The sequence below is a fragment of the Erpetoichthys calabaricus genome, chromosome 5 (assembly GCF_900747795.2).
Source record: "Erpetoichthys calabaricus chromosome 5, fErpCal1.3, whole genome shotgun sequence".
In the NCBI taxonomy this organism is placed as follows: Eukaryota; Metazoa; Chordata; class Cladistia; order Polypteriformes; family Polypteridae; genus Erpetoichthys; species Erpetoichthys calabaricus.
Window position 1 is genome coordinate 38,637,999 of NC_041398.2, and position 19,269 is coordinate 38,657,267.

Sequence of the window (19,269 nt, forward strand, 5' to 3'; positions counted from 1 at the left end):
GCATTACAACTTCTGATTCACTCTGTTTGTTTCATCTGCCATTTCTTTTCTGTGGCAGAATAAAATTGGCACAAATGTATATTTATGTCCCTGTTTATTGAGCATTTCCAACAGAGTCTTATCCAGGAATATGTTAAACTTTCTACTTTGTCCTGTATTTTTCATGTTTTTCTTTGTTTTTCTTTTGTGTGTATTTTTTTTTCTTTTGTTTTCTCTTCATTTTGTTTTGTGTTCAGTATTTGTCACAGCTCTCATACTTTCATCTTTGTCAGTTGCCTGGTATAGTTGGCAAACTTGTAAAATTTGCAGATGATACTAAAATTGGATGGTTGGCAGACACTGGAGGCAGTAAAAAGAATTCAAAAAGAGAGCAGCTTCAGAACTGGGTGATCACCTGGAAAATGCAGTTTAATGTAGAAAAGTGAAGAGTGCTACACATGGGCAAAATGAACATTAATTATCAATACAAGATGGAAGACATCATCATACAGGAATTACCTTCTGAAAAAGATTTAGAGGTTTATGTTGGCACAAAGTTTTCATTGACTTAGCAATGTACAGAAGCAGTTAAAAAGGCAAATAAAATGTTAGGTTATACTGTAAAAACTGTTGAACATAAGTCAAGAGACAATATGAGCAAACTTTATAATGCACTAGTAAGAATACATCTGGAGTACTGTGTGCAGCCCATCAAGCGTTTCCATCCTATTCACCTAAACTGTCCAAAGTCACATCAAGACAAGATGTCAATGTCCCTAAAATTCTGCTCTCTAACACATCACTTGGTAATTTATTCCATGTATCTGTGGTTATTTGCAAGAAGAAAAAGCTTGTAATATGTGTTTGAAATCTGCCATTAATAAGTTTCCAACTATGTCACTTTGTCCTTTTTGATTAATTAATTTAAAAATAACAGCTGGCATCCACATTTCTAATTCCTTTCAATTATTTTAAAGCAGCAACCATGCCACCTCTTAATCTTCATTGACTTAAACTGAAAAGGTTCAGCTACATTAGTCTCTCATATTGCTCATACTTTAAACTCCCAGAATCAGCCTACTTGGTCTTCTCTAGCTTTGATGTGTCTTTTCCGTGAAGTGGAGACCAAAGCGCTCAAAATAACAGCTCAGAAGTGCATTATACAGATTATGCATAACATTCTTAGACTGATAGTTCACACTTCATGATACATAACCTAACATTCTGTTTCTGGAATTTTTGTATATATTGTCTTGATGTAGAAAGTACCATCCCAAAGTGACTCCCAGGTCCTTCTCATATGATGTACTTTCAGATTTCCTTTTGTATATTCAAATCTAACATTTTTACTTCGTACATGTAATACTTTACATTTACTTACATCAAATTTCATCTGCCACCAATCTGCCCAAGTCTGTATGCTATCCAAGTAACTTTGTAACAGTTTAGCTGATTCTATATTATCTGACCTTCCACCTATTTTGATATCATCAGCAAACCTGACCAGCTTTTTGACCCTGTCCAGATCATCTATGTATATAAAATAGAATATCTTTCTGTTAGTCCTACACAATCCTACACACTGTGATCTGGATCAAGATTTGTATAGTTCCTTTTGAGGAACATAAGGATAAGACAGAACCCAAAATATTGACCCTGGGGGTCCCAGCGTTTTTTTTTTTTTTGTGTGTATTGCTGTTTGTACACCAGTGCTACCTACAGAATCAGAGCAAGTGTAATATCTGAACAGACTAAAGCCATACTAGCAGACAAAATGACCAGAGCCTAATGTTACTTACCTGAGCAATGACACATGCTGCTTCTATCTATTGTAATATGAAGTGAAGTATTGTGCACTTTTGCAGGAGGATGTTGGGTGAGGCTTCATTGAGAGTGAAAGTGCAATGCAACACAAAAGAAAATCAAAGGGTTGTTGTTTAACTCCTCCATTGTTGGCTTTTCTTCATAATTTAAGCCCTACAAACTGTCCGCACTAAGAGGACGAGTCAGACATGACAGCATACATGGTTACAACCCAGAAATGAGTTACCATAATTCTGGAATCAAATTGATCCCAAAACGAACAAATTCTCAACACACGAGAGCATTGACATTGATAGAGCAATAGTATGAGATAGAACATTTAAAAAATGCATAATTCTTTGCTTTCTTTCCTTAACACATTCTACAAGCATGCCCAGAAAACACCAGGTACTTAAGCTAGTTTATGCATATAAACAAGAGAAGTGGCACCAGCACTGACCCAGAGGAACACCAATTTTAAAATCACCTAATTCTGAAAAAAAAAATACCTCCCACACCATAACCCTTTACTTCATGTGTTTGGACCACGTTCAGTTCTTATGTTTTAAAAGTCTCCTCTAAGATTTCTTTTCCTTTTGTTTAGATTTTAGTAGTTTGGGTTTTTTGTTTAGTTACTCTTTAAATTATTCACTTGCTGCATTTCAGTTCTATGTTTAATTTTTTGTTTATGCAATTGATATTTTAATCTTTTTTGATTCTTATTTCTATTTCTACTTAATAATGTTTTAAAATAATTAAGCATTATGTTGGGAATTTTTTTGGAGTATTGGCTTTTGCATTTCAGAATAAATCATATGATTGTTGCCTTGTGTCTGATTCTGCTAGGAGGGGCTGTAGTTTCTGACTGCCATGAATTGTAAAGAATGGATTTAGAAATTGAATGGAATAGACTCATATATATTGCAGCACCCCCTGGCAGCGCATAAGGAACCCAACAGGATTGTACCAAACTCCAACTCCCATGGAGCCCTGCGGGAGTCCGAGGCACCCTGGGGGTCTTCCACCTAGTGCTTCGGGGGTGGTAATGTTCTGGATACGCACCCTCCCCAGCGTAGAGGCGTCCAGACTAAACATGATTTGTTCTTGTATTCTCAGTCTTTATTTCCACTTCAAAAAGAATATTCTTTCTTTAGTGACTTGAGTAGTCGGCTTGCCAGATGTAACATCTAAAATTCAGTGTCATCCTCCTAAGTGCAGTGCAGAACATCGTTAGAGAAAAGTCCTTCTTGTTCATAGTAAAGAACTAATTTAACAGCTCAAACTCTCCACTTTCTCTTGTCACTTTATTCAGTGGTTTCTAGAAGCTTGTCTCTTGAGAAAGGGCAAAATCTGTGAACCTGCATTAGTTTTACACATATGACCAGCAGAAGAATGTTTGCTGTTCCGGTTAAACACGCCAGATGAAAGAGACAAGCACACTGCTAATTTCTCAGCTGTATACCATACTGATATGATCAATTTTAAATTGGACAGCGCATAAGGACACTTAAAATGTATCAAAAATGCTTAATAAGCAAATGGAGATCCAGTAATCAATAAGTTAAAACATTTCCGGGCAGCAAAGTGTGCAAGTTGCAAAAAAGTGCAGAGTGCTTTACCCGTCAAATATTGGGAATACCCACCGATGGCTCCATACTCAGCTAATCAATTTTAACTCTTTAGCTTTAAGTTAAGAAAAGCTTGCATATTGTAATCTTTCTAGTTAGCCAATAAAAGGTGTCATTTTGCTTGGCTTTTCTCTACATTCATAATGGCTAACACGGTACAACACCCTAGTACTGCTTTAAGTTAAAAAAGATAAGTCATGAAAAATCTTCATAATAATTAATCCATGTAGAAATTAAGCATAAAATAAATCATATCGAATTTTCAGTTTTTCCATCCAGATGGTCATTTGTATTATACATCCATCCATCCATTATCCAACCCACTATATCCTATCTACAGGGTCATGGGTGTCTGCTGGATCCAATCTCAGCCAACACAGGGTGCAAGGCAGGAAACAAACCCCTGGGCAGGGCGCCAGCCCACTGCAGTTGTGTTATACAATGTTTTGTAATTATTTAAGCTATTACTGTTGTGGAAAAACAGTCCTCTATTTTTAAAGTACTCAATTTTGAGTCAGATGAGAATGCAGAACAATTCTTTATTTGCACACTGATAAGCACAAATGTCTCAATCCATTGAGTGAGTGCTTAAACAAATTATTCCCTTTAATACTTTTCTATTACCATTCATTACCTTATCTAATACATCACATTATCTAACACTTCCATCCATTTTCCAACCTGCTGAATCCAAACACAGGGTCACGGGGGTCTGCTGGAGCCAATCCCAGCCAACACAGGGCACAAGGCAGGAACCAATCCCAGGCAGGGTGCCAACCCACCGCAGTATCTAACACTTAATATGCAATATTCTATCATCTTACCCAATCATCTATAGCCACCAGTAACTGCGTAAACATATCGGTTCTTCCATTACTCTAAACACCACTTTGTTAATGGGGATGTCCTCGGGTTTTCCCACTGATCTTACTGCTTCACAATAGGGTGTTTGGAGTTTCTCAATAGTTTATTCTCTCTTTTTAAGGGGCTGTTCATTACACATCTGCTTCATTTTAACTTTAGCAACTATCTTGGTGGTGTCACATGTCTAGGCTTAAAACAGCATTTAATTTACCCTTTAATTACATTCAATTCTTATGTTTAATAATTCATTACTATAACTTCATATAAGTATACACTTTGTGACGTGTGAGTCCCTGTCTTGCACCCCAAAACACAAGGCTGACTCTCAGTACTTTAGCAAAACCAGCTTTATTCAGCTTGAAACAGGAACAGCAGGGTTATTCTGCTGGATCTACCACTCTCCTATACACAGACACAGCAAACGGGCAATGTCGGGGCCAGGTCAGTGGTCAAGTTATATTGTTCCCTGCATTTATAATGTCCCTTGCATCACCCATTGGCGACAGGCATGTATAGTGCAATCTCAATTGGCTCACAGTTGTTTCCGCAGCACTCTGCTGCTGTGCTGCGAACCTGTGGTTGCCTCGGCAATGGACAAGCAGTTTTCCACAGAATGTGGCAGTCGTGTTAGGTGTCCCGTTGGTAGGGGGCTGGGGATTCCTAAAAGAGTTCAGAAACCTCACAACTTGTATTAAATTGTAAATTTATGTCATGTATTGATTAAAAAGATTGATTAAAATTCTGTATTGCCAGCATCATTATTATAACTAGGAGGTAAAAACTCCTGCACTTAAGTCATTACACTGGCTTCCAGCTAAGTTTAGGGCTCATTTTAAACTATCCTGCTTTTATATAAAGCTTTAAAATACTTAGCCACTATATATATGTATATTTATGTACTTGAATTTATTAATTTGTACATACTGAAGTATACACCTTAGACACGATAGATTAGTGGAAGAGGAGGCTCTTCAGTTCAAAAAAGCACAACCCATGTGAAATGGTTCCAGGTTGTGGGTTACTTTCATTTTAATGGAAGAATAGATTTGATTTAATGTGGAAATTGCACACATTTTGTGTGTTTTGAGCATTCAGGTGAGTGACTTTATGTGGATTATGTGCAACACCGGTAACATGAGATTTTTTCATGGATGTTTTGATATTGTTTGCTCTTTCAAGCACTGGCCAAAACTGTATTATTATCATGAGAGCATAAGATTAAAAGTTTTTCTCAGCCATCACTACAAAGTACATGTGGTAACATTAAAAAAAAAAAATCAATTTTGAGTGGAATATTTCTTTAACTTGATGGCTATCACTGTTTATTAATCACTCTGTAGGACTATGGCTGTGAGGCTTCTTTATTCCTAATGTTGAAATGTTATCTGAGTACGGGGTTTGTATTTGAACTTATTTGGGGCCATGAATAAGAATAAATGCATGGAGTAAAACATCATTAGGTAAAAAACACAACAAAAGTTACAGCAGGCAAATGATTTGCTTTATAAGGAGGCTGTCTTTCTTCCCCTCTATAGAATTTTCCTTATGATAATGATTCTGCTGTCCCACCTGAAAACGGATTCCATCTTTAGTCAAATTAAATTAACCACCAGTTAGTTACTAGACATCCAGCTTGGCTAGTAGATCTTAGTAGATCTCTAGGTATATGGAATAAGCAACAGCCTCACATTACTTTTTCATCTACTCAACAGCCAAAAGGATAGGTCAGGCAGACATCAAAAACCTCTGTCTCTTTTCTCACTGATTTCAAATATGAGGCATGACATTACATAACATGCTGAGCTGAAAAAAAAAATCACAAAAAGCCTTTGGGGCTGAAGTCAGGATAGCATTACATGATGATTTTGTTAAGTAGTAAGTCACAGCTGGCAAACAGCTCACAGACATGAGAAGCTGCAAACAAGTTGTGTTACATTTCCAAGGTAATGGCAGATCTGGACTTGGCTGCTCTGGAGTCTAACTATTGGAGAAATAATTCTTAACCCATCTTTCTAAATTTATAAGCTTTATATTGACTTACACAGTTAGTTAAATTTATTTTCCTAAAATAATTAAGAAAACATTTGCAAGAGTAGAAAGTGTATATAAATTAAAATAAATCACAGGATAAACATACAAATTGAACAATTCTAACATCAATCATTTTTTGGTTAAAATGCAAGCTTGGCCTGTTGGGAAAGGTATACTGCATGTATCATCCTAAAGGGAGTGAGATGTCCCTGTTAGTTGTAATGGGGGAAATACTCCATAAGAACACTCTTACATGCTAACTTAATTTATTTAAACTTTATTCTTCTTATTTCAGGCACACATACTGTATATATAATGGATAGGATTACTGAATAACAGACAGGCAGACCACAATTTGGGAGACTACAAGACTGTATGTCAGAATGGGTGGACACAGCACAGGATCTGTTGTAGTTCGCTTTCCATTTACTTTTTATGCATGTTAGACTTTAATTATAATTCAAATGACTTGGAAAAGTAGTTTAATTTAACAACTTTAAATACACTATATGGCCAAAAATATGTGGACACCTGTCCAGATGATCAAATTCAGGTGTCTCAGCCACAACCATTGTTAACAGGCACATAAAAATCAAGACATAGCCATGTAATTTCCATTGACAAATATCTATCATGGAATGTGTTTTACTGAAGAGCTCGGTGATTTTAAACCTGGCTCTGTCATAGGAAGGCACCTTTGCCACAAGTCAGTATGTGAAATTCTACTCTGCTAGATATGCACCATTTTACTGTAAGTGACATTATTGTGAAGTGGAAGTGTCTAGGAGCAAGAACAGCTCAGCCATGAAATGGGAGGCCATGCGCACTCACAGAGCGGGACTGCAGAGTGTTGAAGCACATAGCATGTAAAACTGACCTCTCCTCTGTTGCATCACTTACAAAAAATTTGTAAAAAAATACCACCGAAGCAACATCAGCACAAAAACTGCATGTCTGAAGCTTCATGAAATGAGTTTCTGTATTCTAAGATCACTATGTACAATGCAAGGGGTTGGATGGAGTGGTGTAAAGCATGTAGCCATTGGATCTCTGAAGCAGTGGAAAAGTGTTCACTGGAGTGATAAATCACACCTCACTATCTGGCAGTCTGATGGACAAATCTGGGATTGAGGTAGTACCTACTGTAAAGTTAGGTCAAGGAGTGATAATGATCTGGGGCTATTTTTCAGGGTTTGGGCTAGACCATTTGGTTCCAGTGAAGTTTATTGTTAATGCTACAGCATATAAAGATGTTGTAGACAACTGTGTGCTTATAACGTTGTGTCAACAGTTTGGGGACAAACCTTTCCTGTTCTGGCATGACTTTGCCCCTTTGCACATTGCTAAGTTCCTCAACACACTGTTTTATGAATTTGGATTGGAGAAACTTGAATGGCCTGCAGAGAGCCCTGACCTCAACCCTACTGAATGCCTTAAGGATGAATTGGAATGCCAACTGTGAGCCAGGACTTCTCATCCTGTAGTGGCACTACATGAAAATGTGCGTCTTAATTGTGTTTGTGCTGAGTCACGCCTTTTATAGCGTTGTCCCGCTCATAGTCTGTTTGTGTCTGTTTAAATATTTTCCTCTGGAAGGAAGGGGGAAGGATAATGCAGTGGAACTGTGACCCCTTGTCGTAATTTTCCTGTCAGTACATCAACTTCATCTGGGTTATTTTTATTTAAACACGTGGAGGAAGGAGAGAAGAAAGAGAGCCATTACATGGACATGCTTCATAAAAAGAATAGAAACAAAGAGAAATGCCGTTACGAATCATCATGCACCTTTCTGCTGCTTGCTGCTTTCAATGCATTTAATGATTTCACCATTTCTATAAAAACCCGGGGTTCTGGATCATCCTGATATGGCGAGGACGATATGGTGAGAATGTTTTTGTTTATTTGTGAAATACAATCAACTGATTTCATTCATGTTACAATAATTATTACTGTAGGACAATTTCCAACCGGTCAAGGATCATATTCATTAATCATCCTCTGTTTAAACTTCTGAACTTTATGTTTATTTCATGTTTTCTGTGCATTATACTTGTTTAGTGTTCAGTGTGGGGTTAAGGGAGGGTTCGTGTTGTACGTTCATTGATTCACGTGTAATTACTGTATAGCGCCATTCACGTTTTGGGTTGTGTGTTACATTGGGTTTTTGGGGGAGTGATATTATATACTGTATTGTTTTGTTTTCATTGTTAATATAGGTCCACACCAATATTTTACATATTGTGTGCTTATTGTCTGTTTAACCGCCGATTGGGGGAAGTTATTTGTCTTATCTTACGAGTTCTGTTTTTACCAGGCCACAGTTCTTGGTGGTGTAGCTGCTGTTCTGAGCGGGTGGGTCGGCCGTTACAATCCAGCATCAGGGCTTGATCTCACATATGCTTTTTGCTCTGAAAATTCTTACTGACTCTCTCCAAAATCTTGTGGAAAGGCTTCCCAGAAGAATGGAGGCTGTTATAGCTACAAAGGGTTACCCAAGTCCATATTAATGCTCATAATTTTCAAATGGGATGTCCGACAAACTTATATATATGTGATTGTCAGGTGTCCGTAGACTTTTGGCACGCAGTGTATTTAAGTCTCAAACTTTCAGAAATAATCCTTACTTTTAAATGGCCTTTACTATAAGATGGCTTTCTTGGGTAGATTTGGTGAATGATTTTCAGATTGTTGAAATGCAATGAAGTTTCCCTCTTCAAGGCTGCACATTTCCATTTAATTTGCCTTCTTGTGGTGATTTCTGGATATTTTAGAATTATTTGGGACTGAGAAATGCCATGGTTTCAAGGGGCAAATCAGAAGAAAGATCAAAAAGGAACACAAACATCATGAAATTAAAAGAAAAGTTAAAAGGGCATGTCTAATTAAAACCAAAACAAGAACTGAAATCAGAAATCTTAAATTCATGCCTATCAAAAAAAATAAAGAAATCCCTATTTAATAGTTTTTTGAGAAGTACTTTAGTTGGAAAAGAAATTGAAGTCTTTTCTTTGGGACATCAGTTATTTCATTTTACTTTCATTGTCTTTTATTATGTGGACCTGACATCGTTGCCAGCAACAAAATAATGGCGCCCATGAAAACAATACAGAAAATAGTGGCACCTGGTATGAAAACACTATAGTGAAGGTCACTGAGATGACACCACAAAAATAAATAAAAATAAAGATAATAATAATTATTAATCAATAATTATACAAAGATCAAGTCAGGACACCAGGCACTACTAACATGTCATTTGTGTGAGCAGCATCTTTACTTCTCAATCTCCTGTTAAATATGACTCATATTTTGATTAAAGGAATACTTCACCCAACAATGATATTTTTGTATATGTTACTTACCCCATGTAAGAAAAAATGTGGGAAACGCTTTAGTTTAGGTACTGCAAAAGTGCATCTAATATTCACTTACTCCTAAGTAACAAGATCTTAACAAAGCCTTCTTTTGGTCTTCACAACACTTATAGAACATCAGTAGATTGATTATTCATTTCTGTGCAGTGTGGTGTATTGACGTGATGGTAAATTAATTTGTTAAAAACGAAGGATTCACAGATCTTATACTAAATACAGTATGTAATATAAGGAGAAATTCATCTCATTGAAGTCACCCCAAAGTGAAGTTTTGTTAGTCAGTCACATTGCCATGATGATGAAACACTTTACTGAAGCTTTGTTAGTGATGTGAAGATCCAAAGAAGTGTATGTTAAGGCTTTGTTACATAATAGTAAATTAAGAAATAGAAGGGTTTTGCAGTACCTAAACTAAAGTGTTGCCAAAATTTTAATCTCATAATCAAACAATGGAGAGAAAAAAACAATTTGATATAGTAGAAGCCAATAGTGATGTTTTACACACCAACAAGTGATATGAAAAAAGAAAAACCAAAATCTCACATAACCCGAGCTGCATGATCCACACATTTCACAGATTTCCCAGGAGCAGAGATTTCAGCTGCTGGCAGCAGAAATTGATCAGCAGGACAATGTTGCTGTCATTGAATGGGGTATTGAACTAGACCTTCCACTTGATTAAACTCAGTGATCTTTTGGCTTGTTTGTTCCAGATACATGTCAAGCAGCATGAGTGTAAACTGGCCAAGAAATTAATTAGTATTAAAAAAGAAGGAGACACACAGAGAAGCAGGTAATGCCAGCCAGTTTAGAACCAAAGAAGACAGACAAACAATGGCCTATGGCAGGTTTTTTTCAAATAAATTCCTGAGGTGAGATTGCTCCTTTAATTTTATCCAAATGCTGACTACTAGTGATGAGCTGTACAGCCCCGGATGTAAAAGACACTGGATGCTAAATGAAGTGGCTACCTCGGTGTAAAGTTGTTTGCTAATTAATGGTGACTGATACTCTTTTATGGAGTGGAGTTGTTGCCATCTGGTCATGAGAAAGAGCTGTTGTAGAATGTGGTGCAAAGCCAGGTCAAGGTAAAGGCCAGTGGGCAGAGTCAGGTCAATGTCAAAGAGCTTCGTCCAGATAAGCTGCTTCAGAACTGTACAGGATTCCATTTTTCCTCTGGTATTAACACTTAAATTATTCTTCTAAAACTTAGCAAAATCTCCAGACTAAATGTCCATTTAATTTTACTACAACTCTTTAATCCAATTTAAACATGCACTATGCCTTTGGTTGTTGTATTCAAACAGTTCCTTTCAGAATGTTCTGGCTGACATCCCAGGAATAAATGCAAGGAGAAAGAAGCAAAATACAATGTGTATAATATAATAACAATGAGAAATATTTTAGCATTTTAAAAATCAGGAAGAAAAATGAAAATATTCATAAGAACATATGATTTTTAAAATACAACTAGTTAATCCATTCAGATTGTTGGGCCAGCTAAGATTTAAATTGTCTAAGTACCGTATATACTCACAGATAAGTCGGGACTTGATTTTACTGTATAATTCCTGTCGGTCATATGAGTCGAATGCGGAAAACTCACGCTATTGGTCCAAGAGATTATGATATGCTAATTCCCACCTGAGAGAGTAACCACAGTGCACACTGCCTTGTTTTTCCATGTGGGTGCAGTAATGTGCTGTATTAGCGTGTGCTCCTAACCTTTCTCTCTCTATTGTGCCTAAGTGACCACACGATAATACCAGAACTATTCTGAAGCGATGTTTGCACTGTTTTGTGTTTTTTGTATTTCACACCCTCATACACCTTTACCGTAAGAGCATCCCTTATCTACGATGGAGTGTTCGATCAGGAGAAAATATGAAGCTGGTTTTAAATTAAATGTCATTGAAATAGCGAAAGAAATTGGTACGGTAACTGCGCTGCTGCAACAAAATTTGATGCGTCTGAGAAACTGATGCAAGATTGGAAGAGAAAAGAAGATTTAATATAAAATTTAAGTGTTGTATTTTTGAACGGGCATAGATGTCGGGGTCTGATTTTATGATCGATTTTTTTGGGTTTCAAGACCCGCCTTATACGGGAGTATATACGATACCTTATCTGCATTTTTTATGAAGCTTTTCAAATGGTGGTCCAAGTCGAATTGTGGAGTGTGCTTATTCTGCTTTTTTTTAAACGGTGTTTACTCCCAAATCCCACATACCAGTTTTAAGTCAATTGGTTCCTGTTTCACACTCCATGATGTCGGGATAGACTCTGCCTCACTGTGAATAACTGAATCCAGAAAGTTCATTGATTAATATGAGTTCCTCATTCAGATTCTCACAAGGGTATTATGTCAAAGTGAGAAAAATTTTAAAAAAGGTCCCAGCCATCACCACCACAAGACAATGTATATAGTTTTGCACAGAAACTCTTGACCATGCAGAAGGACAGACTTGCAGATATTTATTTAGTTATGACAGATAATACCCCTGCTGTGAGATGAACATCATTTCATTGCACCTTCATAGGTGGAAGTGAGTGTACTGCACAAACTTCCAGTGCCAGGTCCCTAGCACACAAGATCAAGCTAGAGCACCACTGCAGTTTGCACCACTCTGTAAAAAATAGCAAACTGTGAACACCAAATTTATAAAACAGATAAAGACAATCAACAGAAAAAGCATATATCAGTAGCAGGAGGTATAATCCAAAAATAAATTCACAACCTATGGCTGTTAAGTTACAGCCAGGGTTTATTGCCTTCCTTGTACGATTTTCTGTTTTACAGTTAATTTAGTATTACTTTTTTCTGTTGTGTTTATGTATTAGTTACTATTTGTGCTCTGTACCTTTAAATTTGCTGCTATTTCTTATGCTTTGTGGATGAAGCCTCAAGAGGAGGGGCTACCCTGACATCACTGCTGCTGGGTCCACAGCTATATTAATGATTCAGAGAGGTCTAGTGAGTGGGAGCTAATTGTTAATATTTCTGTTTATGTTCTGATTTTCCGGATTTTTGATTATGTTTATTCTAAATATCTGTCTAAAGATTCTAATTACTGGACTGTGTTTTAATAAGCAGCTCCTACATGCCTATTTTGCTTTTTTTGTTTTTTTTGTATTTTTAATTCTTTGTTTGCCCATCAGTTCACAAGCAGAGGTTTATGCTTACCCTCCTCTTGTTGGGCTTTTGAGATATTTTGAGACTTTTAAGGTTACTATGGAGTCAAGAAAGAGAGACCCAGGAGTGAATCATTGAGTTTGTGTTTATAATCTGTTTTTTATTTATTAATTTCAGGTTTCTAGCTTTTCATTCTTGTTTGTCTTATGTATCAGTTTAAATATATGTATATCTGTTGTCTTTGAATTGTTATTTTCCATATTTTCATGAATTTTGTGTGATGTATATAATTATGTACTCTCTTTTAGAATATGTGTCCATTCCATGTGTTTGTGGATGGAGAATCAAGTGTTAGGGCCACCCTGACTTTTTAGGCCAGAGTCGAGTAAGTTCAAATCTGGCGATCATTATGTTTATATTTTGAAGTATTGTAAGTATTGCTATTTTCTTAAATTGCTATAATTAACAAATCATTCTATGTAAAGAATAATGATAATAGTGATGTTGATTTAAATTATCTACATACTGTACCTCTAGTCTGAATGTAAACAATAATCCTGTTTTGGGATATGATAATTCTGCAGCAGTGGGCGGCACAGTGGCGCAATGGTAGCGCTGCTGCCTTGCAGTTAGGAGACCTGGGTTCGCTTCCTGGGTCCTCCCAGCGTGGAGTTTGCATGTTCTCCCCGTGTCTGCGTGGGTTTCCTCCTACAGTCCAAAGACATGCAGGTTAGGTGCATTCACGACCCGTAAATTGTCCCTAGTATGTGCTTGGTGTGTGGGTGTGTGTGCCCTGCGGTGGGCTGGCAGCCTGCCTAGGATATGTTCCTGCCTTGCGCTCTGTGTTGGCTGGGATTGACTCCAGCAGACCCCCGTTACTCTGTGTTAGGATATAGCAGGTTGGACAATGACTGACTGACTGACTGAATTCTGCAGTGGCATCATCTATATTAGTACTATAATGGTGGACCATAGTCTAACTAAAAGTTCAGGACTAAACAGTATAACCACAAATGACTTCATTGCTATTTCAAGATGTTTTAACACTCCAATACAGTTGTATTGTTCCAAGACATTAAATATGGCTTTACTAAATATCAAAGAGTGAACAAGTAAGGCTTTTCACATTAACAATCATACAAGTGAAAGGACAACAGACTTTCTTACATTGAGTGAAACATGGCTCAGTTGTAACAGCATAGCCAATAAAATTGTAAAGATACCTGTTTTGGTACTTTCGCATCTTTTGAGAATCATGCTGTGGTTATTCAAGGAGTGACACAATCTCTAGTATTGATCTTTCATAGACCTCCAGAATACAATATAATGCATCTTTTATTGAGGAATTCTCAGAGGTTGTATCCATAATATAATTAACCAGTAGCAGCACACTGCACGATAACGTGCAGTGAATACACTTGACTTGAGCATTCCTAGTTTTCCTACTCTTTCTCTGTACATTTAGAATTCGTTTGTTCAGAGGCTGATGTGCTTGCTGCTTCCTGAGCAGCTCTTCTTTTCTCCACCCTAGCGGCCTGCACTTTCTCTTCTTTTCACGTTAAAACTGATTAAGTCAGTGTTTGTGTTGCAATTATTTAGTATGTTTTCCTTAATTTTTAACTTAAGCTGGAACTTAAATCATTCTTGAGGCAGACTGAACACTTAAGATATGAAGACATAGAGGAAGTGACAGCGAAGGTGGGAGGGAATGAGAACAGTGCCCGTACGCATGTGCCGCACGGCCGCCCTGCTGATCGCTGCTGGGAGTTGATTCTACAATAAAATAAAATAAAAATAAAAAGAAGAATAACCTTGGAGGTCAATGATCACCCCGAAAGCACATAGTCAATATCACATAGTATATGTGTACCAAATTTCAGGTCAATCGTTCAAACAGTTTTCAAGCTACAGGTGATTTAAAATGCTTGTCAGACAAACGAACAGCCACGGTAGAGTATTAAATAAGAAGATTATGACAGGTTCCTAATTGTATGAGAATAATCAGTGTGACCCTAAAGTAAATACATTTATTAATTTACTGTCCTCTTCTGAACTTAGCTAGCATGTCAGCGAGCCCACATGTAAGGGAGGATGCATGCTTATTTAGCCATTTCAAAAGCACTAAAAATTGACATGAGGTTGGTTGTGGATATTGGCATGACCGTTTCTGCATTTTATTTGATGTAGAAATACCGATGACTAGAACTAAAGAGCAGTTTATTGCTAAAATGCTTTATTTTAAAGCATTAGCAGCTTCTAGGTTTACCAATATTCTGAATAATCAGTCAGAATGTAGTGCTTCCCCTAACACATTCAGCAATGTTAACAGTAAGAGAGAGAGAGGTTAGGAGCATATGCTGATACAGCGCATTGCTGCACCCATGGCATGACAAACCAACTCAGGATCCCAGATTAAGACCTGGGCAGAGCCATGCAATGGTTGCACCTCAGCACCGCACTAGTTCAGATGGAATTGAACCAGTGTGAGGTTTTTTTTATGGTGGCCGGAGTGCTAATTCTGCCACCAACCTTGATGCAGGTCTCGATGCAGATTAACATCATACCCAGGATGGAGCAATTGCAGCTCAAGGGCCCAACGAAGTAGAGTCACTTTTGGTGTTTATGGGATTCAAGCCACCACTCTGCCCCATTAACAGTAAGGTAGAATATTTTAATGTGAAGGTAAGAGCAGCAGCTGTCATAGTGGACCCCTTAAATACAAATTAAAAAATCATCCAGTTCTAAAATACCTTGGAAAAGTCATAGAGTGTCTGATATATGAGAAAATGCCCTATGGCTGAGCATACTTGAAGGAAAACTAAAGTAACAATACACTATGAAATGTTAAAGGCACATATAGCCGAGCACAGAAAAGTAGTCTGTCTTGAGAGGCAGTATCATTTTTTTAAAATTATAAATGATTATGTTGGAATTTCTAAGATTTATATTTTCAACTCTTGATCGCCTTCTAAACCCAGTTGTCAATGAAATACCTCCTGAAAACTTATGTTTAAAATTTTTTAAACATAAAATAAACAATATTAGAGCTATTATTATGCATCCCTCAAAAATGGTATCCTGTTAAACCCCAGCATGCTTTTTAGCAAATTAAATTCCTTCACACAAGTAGGTTTAGCTGAACTCCATTGACTAATTTCTCAGCTAAAACCTTCCACTTGTGACCTTGACTCAGACCCAAAAGGCTTTTTCAAAATAGTCACCTATAAGCTAATTGATAGTGTATTTGACATAGTTAACTCATCATTAGATACACGGGTATTCCCAGGTTGTCTAAAGACTGCAGTAGTTAAACACTTCTTTAAGAAAACTATTCTAGGCTCCTCTATCTCTGACAACTTTAGACCTATTTCTAAACTGCCATTTTTAAGTAAAATTGTAGATAAAAACAGTTTTTCAACAGTTATCTTTTTTAATAAACATGTTTTTTCTTCATTCAGGAGTTCTTCTCCTTCTTCGCTGTGGTTGCACCTTCTGGTTGTGAGCAGTACTGTAGAGTCTTCTTCTGTTAGCAAAGTTTACATCTGCTGGACAGTCGATGATCAGTCAACCCCCATCTGTAGCAAGTCAAATATGTGTCTCTGTCTAGGTCTTTCTTGTGCACTTGCTCTTCCTCAACAAGATTTGAACTAATAACACCCTCATCTAACTTCAGTCTTCCACATTTCCGGTTAGGCAGTAAGTCTTCAATAAAAGAGATTCCAGAGTAAAAGGGTTTGCTCCAAACTTTGTTATGGCCACCAGGGCCGGATTAAGGTGGGTGCTATTGATGCTGCAGCATTAGGCCCATTCCTGAAATAGGCCCAGATGAAAACAGACGAGAATTTTCCGGAAGCTGAACAGTTTTCTTTTGCTATATTAACCTCAAAATAATTCTTAGAATGAAATTTGGAGTCCGACTTTCGGATGTCTAGACACAGCGTTACTTATTATACAGTTACTATTGTTCTTTGCGCTGTGACGTAACTATAACGTCGTTGTGTTTATTGTTAACCAAAAATTTCAAGTTAATGCTATCAATTTTACGTTAAACAGTTTACTTAGTAATTTAGCTTGAAAAACAGCAATATACAGTAAGTAAACAGCACTAGCTCAGTAGTTAGGGTGACAATATGCCTAGGTTAAGTTGATCTGGTTTAGCCATTTCTGCATTAAGTGCACTTTTCAGACAATTGCTATTGAATGTTAATGTTACATAGTTTGATGTTAATCTCAAGTTGTTATGATACTATGTCGTTATTATTATTGATGTTCAATAAAGGCTGGCTGGTTGCGTCGCTAGCAATTAAGGCTCCTTGGTTGGTCTGAGTGCGCATATACGGTGAGTGTCGAATGCACATGCACCAATGCCGAGAAAAAATAGGCCTTTTTTTGTGCTGCAGCTTCAGGCCCAATTTCGTCTTAATCCGGCCCTGATGGCCACACACAGGGCAACAGGGTCTCTGCTATAGAGAGAATGTACATCTGAAGTTTGCAATGTTTTTTAAAGGAGGCAGTAGACGTTCTGCCATTGGTTTCTTGGGGGACACATATGCCCAACCTCTTGGTGATGCCTATCATTGAATTATAACCCTTTGTCCCTGATGAAGTATTTAGATGGTGGTGTGTGCATCAAGGAAATGTCTCTGTGTGTCACTTTGTGCTTGATAATTAGAAGCCCTAGAGAATTAAATAAGAGACCCTTTGGAGCGAAAACTAACACTCTCTTAAGCAAAGTACATGTGTGCCAAAGCAGACTAAAATTGGTAATGCTAGTCTGTCCTACACCAGACTGATGTTTTAGGTCTCAAAGAGGACATTACCAGAAAAAAGAGTGTATCTTATCACCCAATAACTATTTGTTTATCTATTATTTTGTTTTAAACAAGGATATATCAATAAATCAACTCTGATTGTACTGTGAAAAAGAAAAAAACACAAACAGATTTACTGGCATATGGGTGATGTTTACTCTGCATAAGGATTCTGTTGATCTAAGGTGCCGAATTCCTTGAAAAGGGAAAGTGGGAATGTAGCAGGGAGTGGAATGGAATGGGCGCAGGGGAAAACGGAAACAGGATGGAATTTTGTCATTAGCAGCAGGGAGTGTGATGAAACGATGGTGGGAGTGGTCAGGTGTCAAACTGAAAAATCACAGACCACCGCCCTATAATTCTAAAGCAGGCTAAAAAAATCTAATACGATTGCTGTGGACTGACATATGTTCTATCACTTGTTCTTGCCTTATTTTAAGAATTTCCTAGTTCTTTAATCATGTTTGCATTTCACCTTGAAAATTCTTACAATTCGTGTCTTTAACTTAAAACTTTAACAACTCTGAATTTTCTTAAGTGCTACCAGTGAGTACTCATGTGATTGCAGTTTTAAGCATTCTGGTATCTTAGAAAAAAACACAACAAGTTAAGAAACCAAGAAAATTTTGGAAATATACAATTGGTGATCAGAATGTTTTTAGCCAGAATCTTGAAGGTTATTTTTTGGAGGTGATATTGTAATTGAAAAAAGATTAGCTCCTGTGTACTGAAATATCTGAATTACGACACTTTGTCAAGCTTGGGTCACAAAATTGCACAGGAGAGTACAGGATGATTTCCAAGGTGTAGAAACTTTATTGCTGTCCAGGCAGATACAAACACAAGTCTCTTTCAGAAGCGGTCCAGCCTTACAAGAACAGCTGACAAACTTGACGCTTTGGTCCCAATTTCTGCTCAAAAGTCTTCCTCTTCAAGGGGGTATAGCAGCTTGGAAGCAGCAACCGGAACAGAGGGAGACTGAGGGAAGAGAGACAGGAGAGTGAGATGTCAGGATAGCCAAGGCTCGGACTTTTAAATGTTTGAAGCCCCGTGCAGCGCAAGCCAGCAAGGCTGCAGCTGATCCCGCAGGAGGTGTAAGAGTGTGTTTGTTTCCTATTTAAAAACTGTTTAAGAGGGGTTTAAGAGCAGCCATGTCACCCTGCGGCAGTGGTCACAGTTTATTTGTGGTCTATAATTCATATTTCTTGTTTCAGAGCAAAGAGATCATGGATTACAAGAAATGCATTATGCTAGCACTGAATTTCTAATGCAAGAGAACAACATACAGTACTTTTGGAGATTCATTCTCCCCTATCCATCATGTATCAGGACCAATCCTCTTCACATTTAACAAACTGATGGGTGAAGAATTTTATCATGGCCAGGGATTTCTCAAAGTATCACAGTCTGGCTGGCCATTGGCACTAACAACAGAAGAAAACAGAATAGCGCAAATATTAATTAAGTATCAAAGAGTGTATATGTATATGAGATTGCAGACACTTTAGAGATTACTTATGGGTCAGTTGAATTCATTGCTCATAAGCAATTAACATGAGCAAAGTCTGAGCATGTTTGGTGTTCACAAAGTCAATGCCTGAAATGAAGCATCTCCTCATTCAGAGCCCAAAGAAATGTTCACTAAT